This window comes from Ictidomys tridecemlineatus, chromosome 9, assembly GCF_052094955.1.
Source record: "Ictidomys tridecemlineatus isolate mIctTri1 chromosome 9, mIctTri1.hap1, whole genome shotgun sequence".
In the NCBI taxonomy this organism is placed as follows: Eukaryota; Metazoa; Chordata; class Mammalia; order Rodentia; family Sciuridae; genus Ictidomys; species Ictidomys tridecemlineatus.
In genome coordinates this window covers 33,641,693-33,656,703 of record NC_135485.1, presented here as the reverse complement: position 1 = coordinate 33,656,703, position 15,011 = coordinate 33,641,693, and the positions used below count along the sequence as shown (strand labels likewise).

General features: G+C 33.8%; 1 protein-coding gene across 1 annotated transcript in view; it reads left to right on the top strand.

Moving 5' to 3' along the window:
• Kctd8 (potassium channel tetramerization domain containing 8) overlaps positions 1–15,011 on the top strand; it is a 247,074-nt gene that overhangs the window by 224,065 nt on the left and 7,998 nt on the right. The gene's annotated exons all lie outside the window — the stretch shown is intronic.

The window sequence follows — 15,011 nt, the reverse complement described above, 5'->3', positions numbered from 1 at the left end:
ACAATTTTATATTCCAGAGATAGAGGAAAAATGTGAAGGATGTTGGGGAGATATTTTTTCAATAATTCATTCATTCATTTCTTTATTCAATAAATATTATTAAATACCTATAATATGTCAGGTACACAGGATATAGCAGGTACTGACATTTACATTCTAATGGGGTAAATGCTGAAATACACCAGAAACATAAAAAGTAAATTCCATCATACATTAGAGGAACCAGAAAAAGAAGAAGCAGGAGGAAAGAAAAAGAGGTGGGTTTTGATTTAAAATAGAGCATCAGGGTAGAACTCATAGAGAAGATGATATTTATCAAACACAGGAAAAAATGATATATCATTCATATCATCCTTGGCCATTTGAAGTTCCCTTGAAGATTTATATTGTTATTTAATTTTAGATACATATTGAATATATAATGTAAGGCACAATACTTTGGAAAACACAACGTTTTAATCTCCATTTTACAGATTCAGGAGTACAAAATACAAAGAATTCAAATCACTTGTGCCAGGTCACACAGCTAGGGAGCCACAGCACAAATGTCAGGATTAGGCCATTGACATATCCATTTTTCAGGTTTCTCATTTGATCCTTGAGCACAAATATACTCTCTCACAAATTTGTAAGGTTCTTAAAAGAACCTGATGCACAGTAGAAAGTAATTTGAAGTATTATTACTGTTATTGTTATTATCTAAATTTTAAAATAATACCACAAGCTTACCACTTACCTTACCTGCCTAGAATGTTTCATGCAATCCTCAGAAAAACCCTTCACAGAGGAGAACACCCTGATTTGAGGGATATATTTTAATATTTCATATAGATGTTTTATATAAATATTTTAATTTATAGATATTTTAATTTATATATGATCTCCTCCAGCCAAGAAGTGTCTCAGACCTGAGCCTGAACTCAGACCTCTGTGTCTCTCAGCAATATCCCAGATGGGATTTCTTCTCAATTAGCAGAGACTCATAGGAATTGAAATGAGATGATCTGGGTGAGGCCTTTGGATCCCATCATGTGTAATAGTCACGAGGTCTAACCTAGACTACCTGTTGCAGCATTCCAGGTGGTGGAAGGAAAGCTCTTCTTCCCACTCTGCAATCCATAGGTGTTTCTAGACAGAGGCAGTGATAACCTGGACATGCAATGCCCAATAGTTTCATCTTTATTGACAGCAGCAGTGAACATTGGGTTCACATGCTGCAGAGGTTTAAGTCAAGGGGATAGTGTCCAAGCCTTGCTTGTAGAAAATGCTGGCCCAAATCCTCTAAATCTTTCTGATGGGATATTTGCATTTTTCAGAATTCAAAGGAATCATTTGGTTCCCTTGGTAATTGTTTCCCCTGTTATAAGACAAGTGAATTAGGACACAAATTTGTGGTGTTCCTTTGCAAAGTCACTCGTTAGACTGAAGGCAGATTTGTTGTAATGTCTCTCTACCTGTATTTTTAATCACCATATATTGTAAACGCATTGATTGCAATTATTTGTTTAAACGAAGTAATGTAAGGAAAGCTCCCCATCATGCTTCCTGTACCAGACTCTTTTCCCTGTGAAACATGATTATCAGATTGGTATATGTTCTTGTGTTCTTCTAGCTTTTCATGATCTATTCCTTGGGAATCTGCTTGTCTATAGAAAAGATGAATTTTGCTTTGCTCTTTTATTACATGAGCTTTAGAGGGATTAGGCCCCTACAGAAAGAGATCTATAATTGTACAAGTCTACCTGTGATATGGTATGTTTAATTGTAGGGTGCTGTAAGAGCAAAATCATTTCTCCCTCATAGAAAATCTCAGGTCTTCTAATGCTTTTACCACTAGCAAATGTGACATTTTGAATTCCATCAGACTGACTGCTTTGTTTGTCTCTCAATTGGGTCAGAATACATTATATTCCTGGAGTTATTTCCTTAGTTTGTTGCAAGTTTTTAATGTTGCAATGATATCTTTTCCAATAGAAATTTTCTACTTTTATAAATAGAAATGATTCATCTTTATAACTGCTATATTTTTGACTCCAACTAAATAACATAAAATTATTTTCAAATAACTATCTTTTCTTTTGTTTATGTTTATATTTGACTCTCTAATTGACCTACAATATATTTTATGTATTTTTATATGTGGGATGAAGTGAAAATGAATGTACAAATTTCCCAAATGCATAGCAAGTTGCTTAACACAGCTCAATGAATAGTGTGTTTTCCTAGCAAACTGAAACCTCCCTAGGTACATGGTTTGGTCTTTGCACTCTTCACTCCATTCCACCATAATTTTTCACATTGCTGCAATCATATTAAAGTTTTAACACATGATTTTGTAGCTAAGAAGGCAAATCTCACATAATTATTTACTGTTTTGAAATATTGTAGCTCAATTTTAATATGTTTCCTTTCCCAGTTTATTTAGGACTAGTCTGTCAAGATCATTTTGTTAGGTTAGTGGATAGAATCAGTTTGTTGAGATTTGTATTAGTCTTGCATTGTGTTCATACATTTATCTGGGATAAAACCACTTCCTTTCAATGTTATTCTAGAAGGTAACATACTACGTCTCACTATTTATTTAGTACCTCCAGGGGTATCAGTAAAGTCCAGCAGTCCCCAAATTTCAATTTTTTTTGTCTACCTCTTGTTAAGTTTATACAAAGTTATTTTGAAATTTGTTTTGTTTCTCTGTGCATGATGAATTTGCTATGCTTTAAAAAACTCAGTTTTGTTAAAGTATAGGAAACATGTTGATTTATATATTAATCATGTGTGCAGTCTTCTTAGAAAACTCTCTGGATTTTTAGTTTTTCTATGTAGATCATCATATTACTTGAAAATTATGATGCTTTTCTTTGTTTTTAACCAATATTCTTGCTTATTTTTCTTTACGTTTTGTTATTTTATTGATTATATCGTTCTATACAACATTGAAGAATGACAAAAATAGCTGTTGTTTTGGGTTTGTTTCTAACTTCAATTAAAATACTTTTGATACTTTACAATCAAATTAAAAATGTTTTTCTTCCTCTTAATATTAGTTTGCTGTTTTTTAGATTTAAAACAAGTATGAGAATTGAAGTCTACAGAATTTTCTTACAAATTAAGAATATAATAATAAAATACAATAAAGCTTTTAAAATAAATTAACTATAACAAATAGCACAAAATATAAAAATACACGTGGGGAACTTTAAAGATTAATAACATGATGGAGTATTTTTATTTCCTCCTTTAATTATGCACAAATCAAATAGGAAAAAATAGTAGAAAATTAGAAAAATAGTAGAAAACTAGGAAAATGACATGATATTTTCTTATAAAATTAATTTTTTTTTTTACTCTTGATGTATGCCACAAAATTCTCACATGTGCGTACAGGAACTTCAGCCAGAATGTTCATAGCAGCACTGTTCATGGTAGAGAAAACTAAGCTGTCTTTTGTGCCCAACAATGAGTCATACCTCCAACCCAAATATCATATATTTAATGGTGGTGAAACATCTTTCATTTTAGAATATAAATATTATTGACTCATATATGATACATTATTCTTTTGACACATTGTTGAATTCAAATTGTGTATTTTTATATAAGATTTTTACACCTAGGCTCAGAAAGTAGATGGACCCACAGAATTATTTTTGTATGTGTATTTTGGCTTCGTAATATCAGAGTTAGGGTTTTTCACACTTAAAGAACTGTTTAGGACAGTTTCCTTTATTTTCTACTTTTTTGGAGATGCTTGTGTAGCACAGATTTTATATTTTCTTTCTAAATTTGTTTCTATAAAGCTGTTTACATATATTTACTTTTTAGGATTAGATCTCAGAATTATTTCTTATTTCTTGTAGCTATAATAATTTCTTCATGTTTCATATTTTCAGTGAGCCAAATTTGATAATTTTTACACTCTAGAAAGTTACTAATTTGAAGTTTATTTGGTGTTAAATTACTAACATTTTATTTATTCACTTTTCTCAGTCTCAATGATCTTTTCTCTCTTTTTATCAGATATATTGCCAAATTGCCTATTGTTTTCAATAGTCAATTTTTCATTTCATTTATTTTCTCCATAACTTTCCCATCTCTGTTATTCTCTGCTTTTTTTTCTATATTAAACTACTATTTTATATTATTTTGCTCTAATTCAGTTCATTGAGTTGAAGACTTGGTTCATTTATTTTATTCCTTTTCACTTTTGATTAAATATATTTAAGACTACAAATTTTCTTTCTTTAAGACTATAATTTCTTTCACTTCGTGTATGTACTAAGAGTTTGGAATGCAGTGGCCTCATTTATCTCCATTATTTTTAATAAATTGGTTGGATTCTTTGGTTGACACAATTTGCATGGCCCAGTGCCAAATGAAAACACAGGATCCCTTGATCAAAAGGCAGGAAAAAAGAGCTGCTGATAGTATTAAGAAATAAAGCTTTTCCCTTTTTTCTGTGGTCTATCTCCACTTGTCCAAGTGGTTTTCTGTTTCTGTGTATGCATGTATGTGTGATTGTGTTAAATAGTATTTTCTTATTTGTCCATTTATTATTGCTCTAAATAAAGAAAAACATTAATTTTAAATGGTTAGTATGAGTTTTAATGTTTATCTTTATATTTTGTGATGTCAATTTTGAATGCAAATATAAGAGCATTAAACTCATATATAGAATCCCCAAATTTACATAATCGCTATTCCATTGCATATTTCTTGCCAGAAGAGTGAAACACTACGCAAAACAAGCAATATGTTTATTCCACTTATTAATATGTGTGCATTCTACTGTCTCCCTTAGGTTTACTGATGAGTACAGAAAGACTGAAAGAAAAAGTACTATGTGTTTCTCTTTTTCTTTCTATATCATCATTTTCAGCATAGTGATGAATAAAAAGGTATATGGCAATATTCTTTGGTCATTTGTGTTCTTAGTATTTTGCTGCTCTCTTTCTGCATCCAAGTCAGTTCCTGTTAGAAGAGACAATGTAGCCTCTGGGGCTGTCAGTGCCCCAACCTTCCTTTCTGCTTATTTGGTGTTAATGTAACCTGCTTACTTTATCCAAGTTCTGAGTGTGTGTTTTACTGTTCACTTGCTTTGTTCTATTTTCCCCCTTGGTTCTAACCAGGATCTGTATTCTCTTTCTGAACAAGAAAGCATCTTTAGTATGCTATTTCTTTCTCTTAGCCCTCTCTCTCACTTGCTATATTGTAACCATCTGGGTTCTAGGTTCCAGATTGCTAGTAATCTTTTAATATCATGACTTCATGATTTCTTTTTTTTCCAGTTTTCCCCTTATGTTCTCTGTCTTCTTTCTTAAATTTAAGGATCAATTTATTTTCTGAGATTCTGACAATTGTATGTCCAAATGTATGTCTGAGATTTGGACAAGTGTATGTACCTGAATCTGCACTTGATGTGCTGAACTCTCCAAATACAATAGGTTTACTGCAGATGAACTCATCCTTTTTGTCCCCTTTCTTTCTTTCTCATTAACCTAGTTTTCTTCCAATATCTACAATTTCAATATATCATTGTCTCCCAGTTTACTATGAAGGCCAGAGATGAGCATTATCACTGATTTCTTCCTCTCCCTGCAGGTTCCTCCTCTGTCCTCACAATGAGACATCACTAAATCCTGTTGGCTTTTACACTAAAGTTATCTCAAATTTTTTACTCTGCTCCATTAACACCACAGTGACACCTACATTTACTTTAAGGTGGCATCATCTGGCACCTAGAAAGCAATGAGGCAGCTGTTCCTTTCCTACCCAAGTCGGATGATCACTAGAGAATGCAAATCTAATCCAATTTCCTACTCCTTCCTGCTTAAATTGGATGTTTTCTCCCTTTGCTTTCTTCTTCTCCCTTTGCTATTTATCTCCTCCCTGTCTCATTTTTTTTTCTTTTTGTTAAGAAGGGGCACTGGGAACTGAACCCAAGACACTTACCACTCAGCTATATCTCCAGCCTTTTTTATTTTTCATTTCAAGACAGGGTATCACTAAGTTGCTTAGGGGCTCACCAAGTTGCTGAGGCTGGCTTTGAACTTGAGATCCTCCTGCCTCAGCCTCCTGAGTCACTGGGCTCCGATAACATTTATAAAAGGTTTTGCAACAGACTTAAAAATACAAAAGAAATTGCCCACCATCTTGTTTCAATCTCCTTCTTTTTTTCTTATGCCGTCCATACCATATCATGCCAAAGAAATGCATATTTTGCAGTTTCTATAAAGTTGAAAGCTTGAAACCATATTCCCTGGTGATATTCTATAAATACATACTACCAATAAAAGTGGAATGGATTTAATTAATTTTTCCTTAATTACTTTGAGTTATCTATAGAAAGCACTGTGTGCCAACAGGTAATATTTTTAATGAAACTTGTATTACCACAAATTGGATTATAAAATAATCTTTTTATAATTAATAAGATAAAGAGTAGAGCAATTGGACACATAGTATTAAAGATTTTAATTATAAATTTTTAGTTGCATCTTTTGTAATCAGAAAGGACCAACTGACAGAAAACAAATTAAAAGCAAACATGGACTATTTTCACTGCTCTTTGATCTATAAAATCAGAATCTTTTCTGTCTTTCCTTTGACCATTAGCCTTGACCTTGAAGTTTTGTTGGGGAAGAGTTCATAGCACTTTAAAGGCAGACACTGTTGCTGACCATATAAATAAAGGAGTGTGAGCCCCTTAATCATTAATTTGACAGATATTTTTGATTCCTCTGTAATACCAATATACTGATATAATTACATTTAAATCAATTATATTGTAAATCACAATTCCCAATTAGTTAATAATCTGTATATTTAGTTTTTGTAATTGAATAATTATACAATTCTCGTTTATTATTATGAGAATTTTCTTCTAAAAGAAATGAATATATTTCATTTTTTTCCTTCAAATAGCTCATAATTTTGTTAAGTAGTTTTTGGAAAGTTAACTGTAAGTGGACATCTCTGATCACTTTCACTGAACTATATGAAGTCAAAGCAAACTATGCATTTCTGTGGTTTTTGTGCTGTCAGCAATTCATGGAAAGTTATTCAATACATGTCATGTCAAGAACATACTCTGTTACTAATGCTTCTTGTATTTTTAAAGAAATCTATCTCTAAGCTTTTAATGAATAATTACTCACACAACTATTAATTAAATACATTTTTCCAAAAGTATCATCCATGCAAATTCTTCCCTGACATAATATTTTGGTTGATCCACTAAGAGGTTGTACCAATACATCTTTTTAGCTTGTAATAGTTTCATAGGCAGCATTTCAGAATCTTCTACTTTTAATTTATAAGGCTTTAATATCAAAAAAGAAAAATAATGTTCTGTCTGCTGTTGAAATTCTGGGTTTAGACTAAAGCATGCTCTGAGGTGACATGGAAAGTTCAGGTAGCTCTGCAGTGGCAGGATCTACTCATTATTTAATTAAGCCCTGAAAGAACTTGGCAGAAACTTGTGGCCTATGTCAGAACCTTTTCTAATCAAGAGGAACACATCAAGGAAAGATTAAGTCTTACAGGTGTTTTACTGTACAAATATAACTTTGATAGTTTTTAAAATATAGTGTCTGACATGCCCCAAATCCTAAGATACTTCCTTTCTCCTTGCTGTTCCTTCTCTGCTCTATGATGTCCCTTCAACATCTTGTCTATTGTATTAATTTCACTCTATAAAATTATAGTAAGATACACTTTACAAATATACACTATTCCTTTGAACCATAGTTTTCACTTACGTTGAGTCCATTTAATTAATATCAAATAGGCTTTTATTATTGGTCTGAATTTACAAAAATGTGTATATCAATGGATATCCAACTTAAGCAATTATTTTGAAATGGGAAAACCTTAAATTTGATAAATAGAAATTGCTTGGTTAAATAGCACGGTCCCAGTTAGTAAGGTTCACAACAAACAGAGAAACTGTAGTCCACATCTTCATATGTACGTTTTAAATTTATTTTTTGTCACAATGGCTAGTCATGATATCAAATAATATTATGTCAAAATGACCTAAATAAATACTAATACTCAGGTATAGTTCCACACTTTTATTTCAAAATTTTTACAGATCTGCATCTTGATTTCATCTTCTCAGAGCATGAAATTTATAAGAAACAATAGCTCTAATTTAAGATTTCAAAGAAACTGGTTTCAACACCAATTTCAGGAGTTTTGAGGCAGTTTATCTCCAGAACTTATTCAGTATAAGCTCTGGAGTCAAACAGATTTATGGCTGGATATTGCCTCTTCCACTTCCAAATATGACCTGTCAAGTTTCATAATCTAAGTCTCAATTCCCTTATGTGGAAAATAGGCATAATAAGCATCTACTTTATTAGGTGATTGTGAGGTGTAAATGAGATGCCTCATGTAGTGCATGAGGCAGGTGCCTGGTTGATAGTGAGTGGTCTAGAAGATGCAAGGCCCTGGTACAGTCCCCAGCCTCAGAGAATGTATGTGTACACATGCTGTCTCCTGACTCCATCAGTAAGTTTCTATCTCTCAGCTCATTTTGTTCTACATAAAGTGGCTATTCAGAAAAAGGTGACAATAGATGTTGCTATGGAATTGTGTGAGACACTTATTTCACTACAAAGAATATTGATTTCTATATTTAACCCCACTTTTCATATTGAAATAAAATATAGATAGATAGATACATAGATAGATTGTGTGTGTGTATGTGTGTGTGTGTGTGTGTGTGTGTGCATATGTGTGTGTTTGTGTTTAACTTGATTGAATTGAAATAGATCTTTTTCCCAGGACACAGAATGGATTAGGAGCTCAGTTGAGGACAATAATTGTAATAATAGTAATAATAATGATAGAGCCAATAATACCCATCTTGGCCACAATAGATGAGGTACGTGACTTCAGTAGTAGTACAACAGTTTGGATTCTTTGAATTGTAGGTTTATTCTCATAATAACTTTCTCAGAAATACACGTTGATTTATTATTTTTCTCTGCCTTACTCCAAATTTCCCCAAATTTTCTGAGATATATCTTAAAATGTGTATAAAAAGTTAAGTTTACACATTAGAAGTGTTACAAGTTTTCCAATAACACATACAGCCAATACTTCCATCAACCTGCTTTAGGAAGAGAAGTTTCAGCTGTGTTTCAAAGTTAATTGCATCTAATGAAATACTTAGTTAAGTTTTTTAAAGAAATTTTCCTCATAAGATTTATATATATTTTTGGTTTAACACTACTTGTCAAAACAGCACAGAGGAATTAGTGATCTAGACACCCATTTGCTGCTAGGGTATCTTCTCTTTCTCCTCTCCTGTCTTTGAGACTGGGGGACTCAGTCACATGCAGGCTCATCTTTTTTGGAAAGGGTAAAACAATCTTCTCTTTCTTCCCCCCTCAAAGAGAATTCAGTGTATCCCAGATATTTGCTTAGTGCACCATCCAGATTATTTGCCTGCCAAGCCCTGTTCTTGCCATAGATTATGGGGCTGGCTTGGTAAGTTATTATAATGGCCAGTCTAGGTTATAAATCTGGAGTCTGCTGAATACATTAAGTACATAGTGGCATTGAGTAAGTCCTTAGACACACATACACACAGAACCAATAACAGTTTGCTCCATGTATGCAAGTATAGTTAAAAACTGAAACCAAACTATCATTCACATAGTGAATACAAATACTTATGGTATTTAGGATAATATTAATTCCTCCAGTTAGGTTTGGACAGAGGATGGAAGCAATACAAAATGAGTTTTGGAGTTAAAGCTGAGTCTAGGCCATGGGAAGTGTTGTCTGTGGAACTAAGAGATTTGGATGCTTGTGAAAGGTGTTAACATCTTAGAACAGGTATTATATTAAGAGCTATATTTCATTGGTGTGGAGCTGGGATCTTGATCTGAGCATTGATAATAAGACATAGAGTCTAGAAAAGAAAGCATTTCTTTGGAATTCTTGCCCTAGATTCAGTTAATAAAGGCTCATAAGCATGAGGATGAAGTGATAGGGGCACATCAAAGTTTACTCAGTAGGATCAGGTGGCTGATCACCTAGGAAGGGAAACAGTCCAGGGGTAGGAGTTGGAAGAGTGAAGATGAGTCACAAATTGTAAATTTGGGTGATTAAGAAGAATTGGATGCCTTTATTTAAAAAAAAAAAAGAAAAACAGAAATCACAGGAAGGATAATAAGTTCAGAGGGAAAAGAAATAATGAGATTATGTTTTGACATAGTTTTTGAAGGTTAGAAGGCAATGAAGTCAGGGGCCTGGAACCTCAAGGAGTGATCAGGTGCTAGTGATGTGTGTGTGTGAATCAGCTAAAGACAAGGGCCTCATGTTTAATGATTGTGTGTGTGTGTGTGTGTGTAAGAATGAGGAAGTAGGTGGTAATGTTTGTATTTTCAGAAAGAGGAAGAAAATAATGTATTGTGGGAACAGAGATGGTATAAGGAGACTGTAAACCTCATTCAAATGTGGCTCATCTGTGTAACTGGGAGGAACTTAGAATATGTGATAATCTTTTTCAAAATAATAAGGACTATTAGTTAAAAGAGGGGAAAATTCATTCTATGTTGCTCCAAAAGATAGAAACAGGACCCATGGCTGGCATTATTTGAGGAGAAAAATTATAACTAGAGAAATGTTCTAAAATTAGGGATACTCCCAAAGAAAAGTGATTTGCAATACACTATTCTGAGCTTATCATTACTAAGGAGCTTGCACAGAAACAGGATGACAGCCTGACAGAATCTGCAAGACATTTTATTTTAATAAAGAAATTAAAATCCTGTATTCAGATTCAGTATAATCCTGTCATTAAGGATTGTATCATCTTCACTTATATAAGAGAACTTAGCATCTCAAAGAGCCAGATGTTAGACTAAATGGACTTATATTAATTTTTAGTGGCTTCTATAACTAACAAAAACTTAGTGGCTTAAGAAAAACAGAAATTGCTGGGTATGGTGGCACATGTCTATAGTTCTAGTAACTCGGGAGGCCAAGGCAGGAGGATCACAATTTTAAAGCCAGCTTTTGCAACTTAACAAGGCCCAAAGCAACTTAGCAAGACCCTGTCTCAAAATTAAAAAAAATAAAAAAAATAAATAAAAAAGGCCTGGGGAATTATCTCAGTGGTCAAGTACCCTAGTTTCAATCCCTAGTACCAAAAGGAAAAAGAGAGAGAGAGAGAGAGAGAGAGAGAGAGAGAGAGAGAGAGAGAGAGAGAGAGAGAGAGCAGAAATTTATTCTCTCATAGCATTAGAGACTTGAAGCCTGAAATCAGTTTCACTAGGCTGAAATCAAGAAGTCAGCAAGGTTGTGCTACCTCCCGTTGTTCCTAGGCAACATTTCATATAGTGTTTGCTTGTTCCAAGTTCTGGTGTCTGCCTTGATCTTACTTTGTAGCCACATTCCTCCAACCTCTGCCTTTGTGGTCACATCACTTTTCTTTTTCTCCACCTTTTCTGTGTCTCTCAGGTTCCCCTCTATTTTTATCTTATAAAGGTACCTGCAATTAAACTTAAGACCCAACCAGATAATCCACAATAATACATTTACAATCTTAAAATCCTTACTTATACCTGCAAAGATGTTTGCCAGGTAAAGTGACATTTATGGGTTTTAGGACCTACTGTCTTTTCTAGGGCCTCTTATAACCTTACTAGAAAGTTCTTCACATATCCTGACATGAAACCCCACTCTAGGAGGAAGATGCCCATATTTTTATTCATTCTTAAGCAAAATAAGAAAATAAGTTTCAAACAATTATTTTGACATTTGGCATTACATGTTAGAACCTCACCTCTAGTTCAGGTTTACTATTTTCAAAGATAGGGCAACATTTTTTTTTTCCTTTTTTTTTTTTCAGTATACCACAAAGTGAAATTAAGCTCTGCTATGCACATATATGCTTCCATTTTCCATTCATTGTAGTGATTCTGCACCCTGCCTCCTCTGTAACAGGCACTTTATACATCTCGAAGTGAAAAGAGGCGGTACTCACATTAAATAGTACGGCAGCTCACAAAAAGTCACATCCCACAGAACATTATGGGAAATACTTGAAAATGTTTATTGGCAGGCAGACAGTCCAGAGTTGAAAAGATCTGACAAAATTCCTGGGAACTATGGCTTTCTGCCGGTGATTGCTTCTGCTCTTGGTACACAAGCGTTAGCTTGTTTTGTTGTTGTTGTTTTATTTTTATCCTTGTCTCCTCACAAACTCTGCTTCCACTGTTAAAACCAACAAAGTTTTGTCTGGAGCTTCAGGCAGCTGTTTAGTACTGTATAACAAACAACCATGATTTACGACCAGCATATGTTTTATGTTCACATAAATTTGTTACGCACAGCACATCATAAGTGCACCCCCAGCCTATATTTATAGAGCGCCTTTCCCCCCTCCCAGTGCCATCAAATGTGGTATAAAAACAACATCTCATTAATCCTTGCCAAGCACCTTGTAGAGGTGATGATCCAAGTTTTATAGATGTGGAACAAGAGGCATACACAGGTTTCTATTCACAAATTTGGAAAACAGATAAATCATTCTCTTATATACTCTGTGCCTGTGAAAAGGAGGTCATGAGAAGGTGGCATCCTGGGCATGAGAAGAAAGCTGTGACATCAGTAACAAGGACTGGTGGATTCAGACTTGGGAACCTAGAAAAAGCAGGGGGGTTGTTTCTTAATTGCAGGATCCCAAAAGGGCCTTCATTTATGTGTTTGTTTGAAGCATAAGAAGGGTGACTATAGCATAGACTCCTAGCTCTATGCAACATGGAGATGGATTTTAAATGAAGAACTCTTGCAGGATGGCTATAACAGTCTTCCAAGAGGACCCCTGATATCTTTTGTACTGGTCATGTTTAGGCGCAAGTATCAGGTAAAACCATGTAAATAATGTAGAATCCACTTTCAGAGCAAAGGAAATCGTTTTTCTCCATTATAGAGGGTTCTGGAGTACTGTGTGTTTCTCCTTAATAAGTAGAAGGGATAATGCAGGGACCTTCCCAAGGGATTGGCATTTTTAATAACTAAAGAGCCTATGAAGTCTGTCTTGTGTTTCACTGCTGAAGGTTTGTCTTATTCTACTTCCTGGCTTTTTGTTTGTTTTTGTTATACCACTTAAGCTTAGTTATACTTGAGTTTATTTAGAATACAACAATTTCCTATGTGATTAGATATGGTTGTATAAATATTACTAATTTTATTTAATTCAGTTTGATAGTCACTGAATTTTCATGGGTCATGGGTGGTAGGTACTTCAGGAAATACAAAAATAAAAGAGAAAGAACCTCTGCCTCATGAGGTACTGTAGTACATGTGTGTGTGTGTATCTCTGTGTGTGTGTGTGTGTGTGTGTTATTTTGTGAGGCAAAACAAGGATGGCAGTTAAAATGTACAGAAATAGCTATTATTTAAGACAAAATTTGTGCATTACTTGGAAATAGATTCAAACAAACTACTATGGATTGTTAAGGGAATAAAAAAAAAATCACAAGAAATCACATCCATATGGGAGAATGGAAGGTTTTATGCTGAAAGCAACATTTAGAACAGGCTATGAATCTTTGGGAGAAAGACAACAAGATTACTTTTAGAATTTCCTGGAATATATGTTCCAATAAGCAAATATATTTACTCTCACATTTTTTCCCTAATGCTATGTTACATTTGCTTACTCACGTTGTTAGTATTATTTATTCAGTGATAAAACACACCAGCCTTCTGAACGCCCTTGGTGAAACAAACAGGAAATTCAGTCTCTGCTCTCACGGAAATTATAACATTTGGAGGGAAATAGTACAACAAAAATGTGACCTTAGAACCCATTTTTGTGTGGGGAAGTGGGCGCATTCTTACTATCTGTTATTGTTGAGTTCTTGAATGTTTCCAAAGGTTCCGGTACTAAAGATCTGCTTTCAGCCTGTGGCACTACTAGAAGGTGGTGGAGCTTGTAAGAATCGAGGTCTTTTGGAGGAAGTTAGGTCTTTAGGGACCCTGTTCTTAAGGAGATATTGGGGTCCCAGTCTCTTCTTGTCTTTCTCTTTTGCTTTATGGCTGCCTTGAGGTGAGCAGCTTTGCTTCACCATACTCTCCCCACCATGATGTTCTACCTCAACAAAAGCCCAAAAGCAGTGGGGGAAACTAACATGGACAGAAACCTCTGGATCCATGAGGCAAACAAATTTTTTCTTCTTATAGTGTTCATTTCAGGTATTTTGTCAGAGCAATAAAAAACCCACCTAAAACACTACTCTATGGTCAGTTTCAAGAATATTAAGTAACACAAAACATGGTGAATACAAAATACCAAATGGATAATATAGTTAAATCCATTACTATAGAAATTCAGGAGTAATTTTTTAATAATATTAATTTAATAAAAACATGAATATTTAATTAATTTAATTACCACAGTAAGCTGGGTATGGAAGCACACACCTGTAATCCCAGTGGCCCAAGAAGCTGAGACAAGAGGTTTGCAAGTCCAAAGCCAGCTTCAGCAACTTAGCAAGACTCTGTCTCAAAATAAAAAATAAAAAGGGCTGATGGGCTGGGTTGTGGCTCAGTAGTAGAGTGCTTACCTAGTGTGGGTGGGGCACTGGGTTGAATCCTTGACACCACATAAAAATAAAAATAAAGGTACTTTGTCTACCTACAACTAAATATATATATTTAGTTGTAGGTACTAAATATATATATATATATATATATATTTATATATATATATAAATATATATATATATATATTTAGTTGTAGGTACTATATATATATATATATACTTAATATATATATATATTATATATATATATATATATATTAATATTAAAGGGCTGGGGATGTGGTCAATGGTTAAGCGCCCCTGGGTTTAATCCCCAGTACCAAAATAAAAAAAAAAATTTAAAAATAAAGACAATACAATAAAAAGGCAGTTTCAGCCTTCTTTGGGGAGTTTATAATTTAGGACTAGGAAACATACTATAAATAAATAAATTCTCAGAAAAAT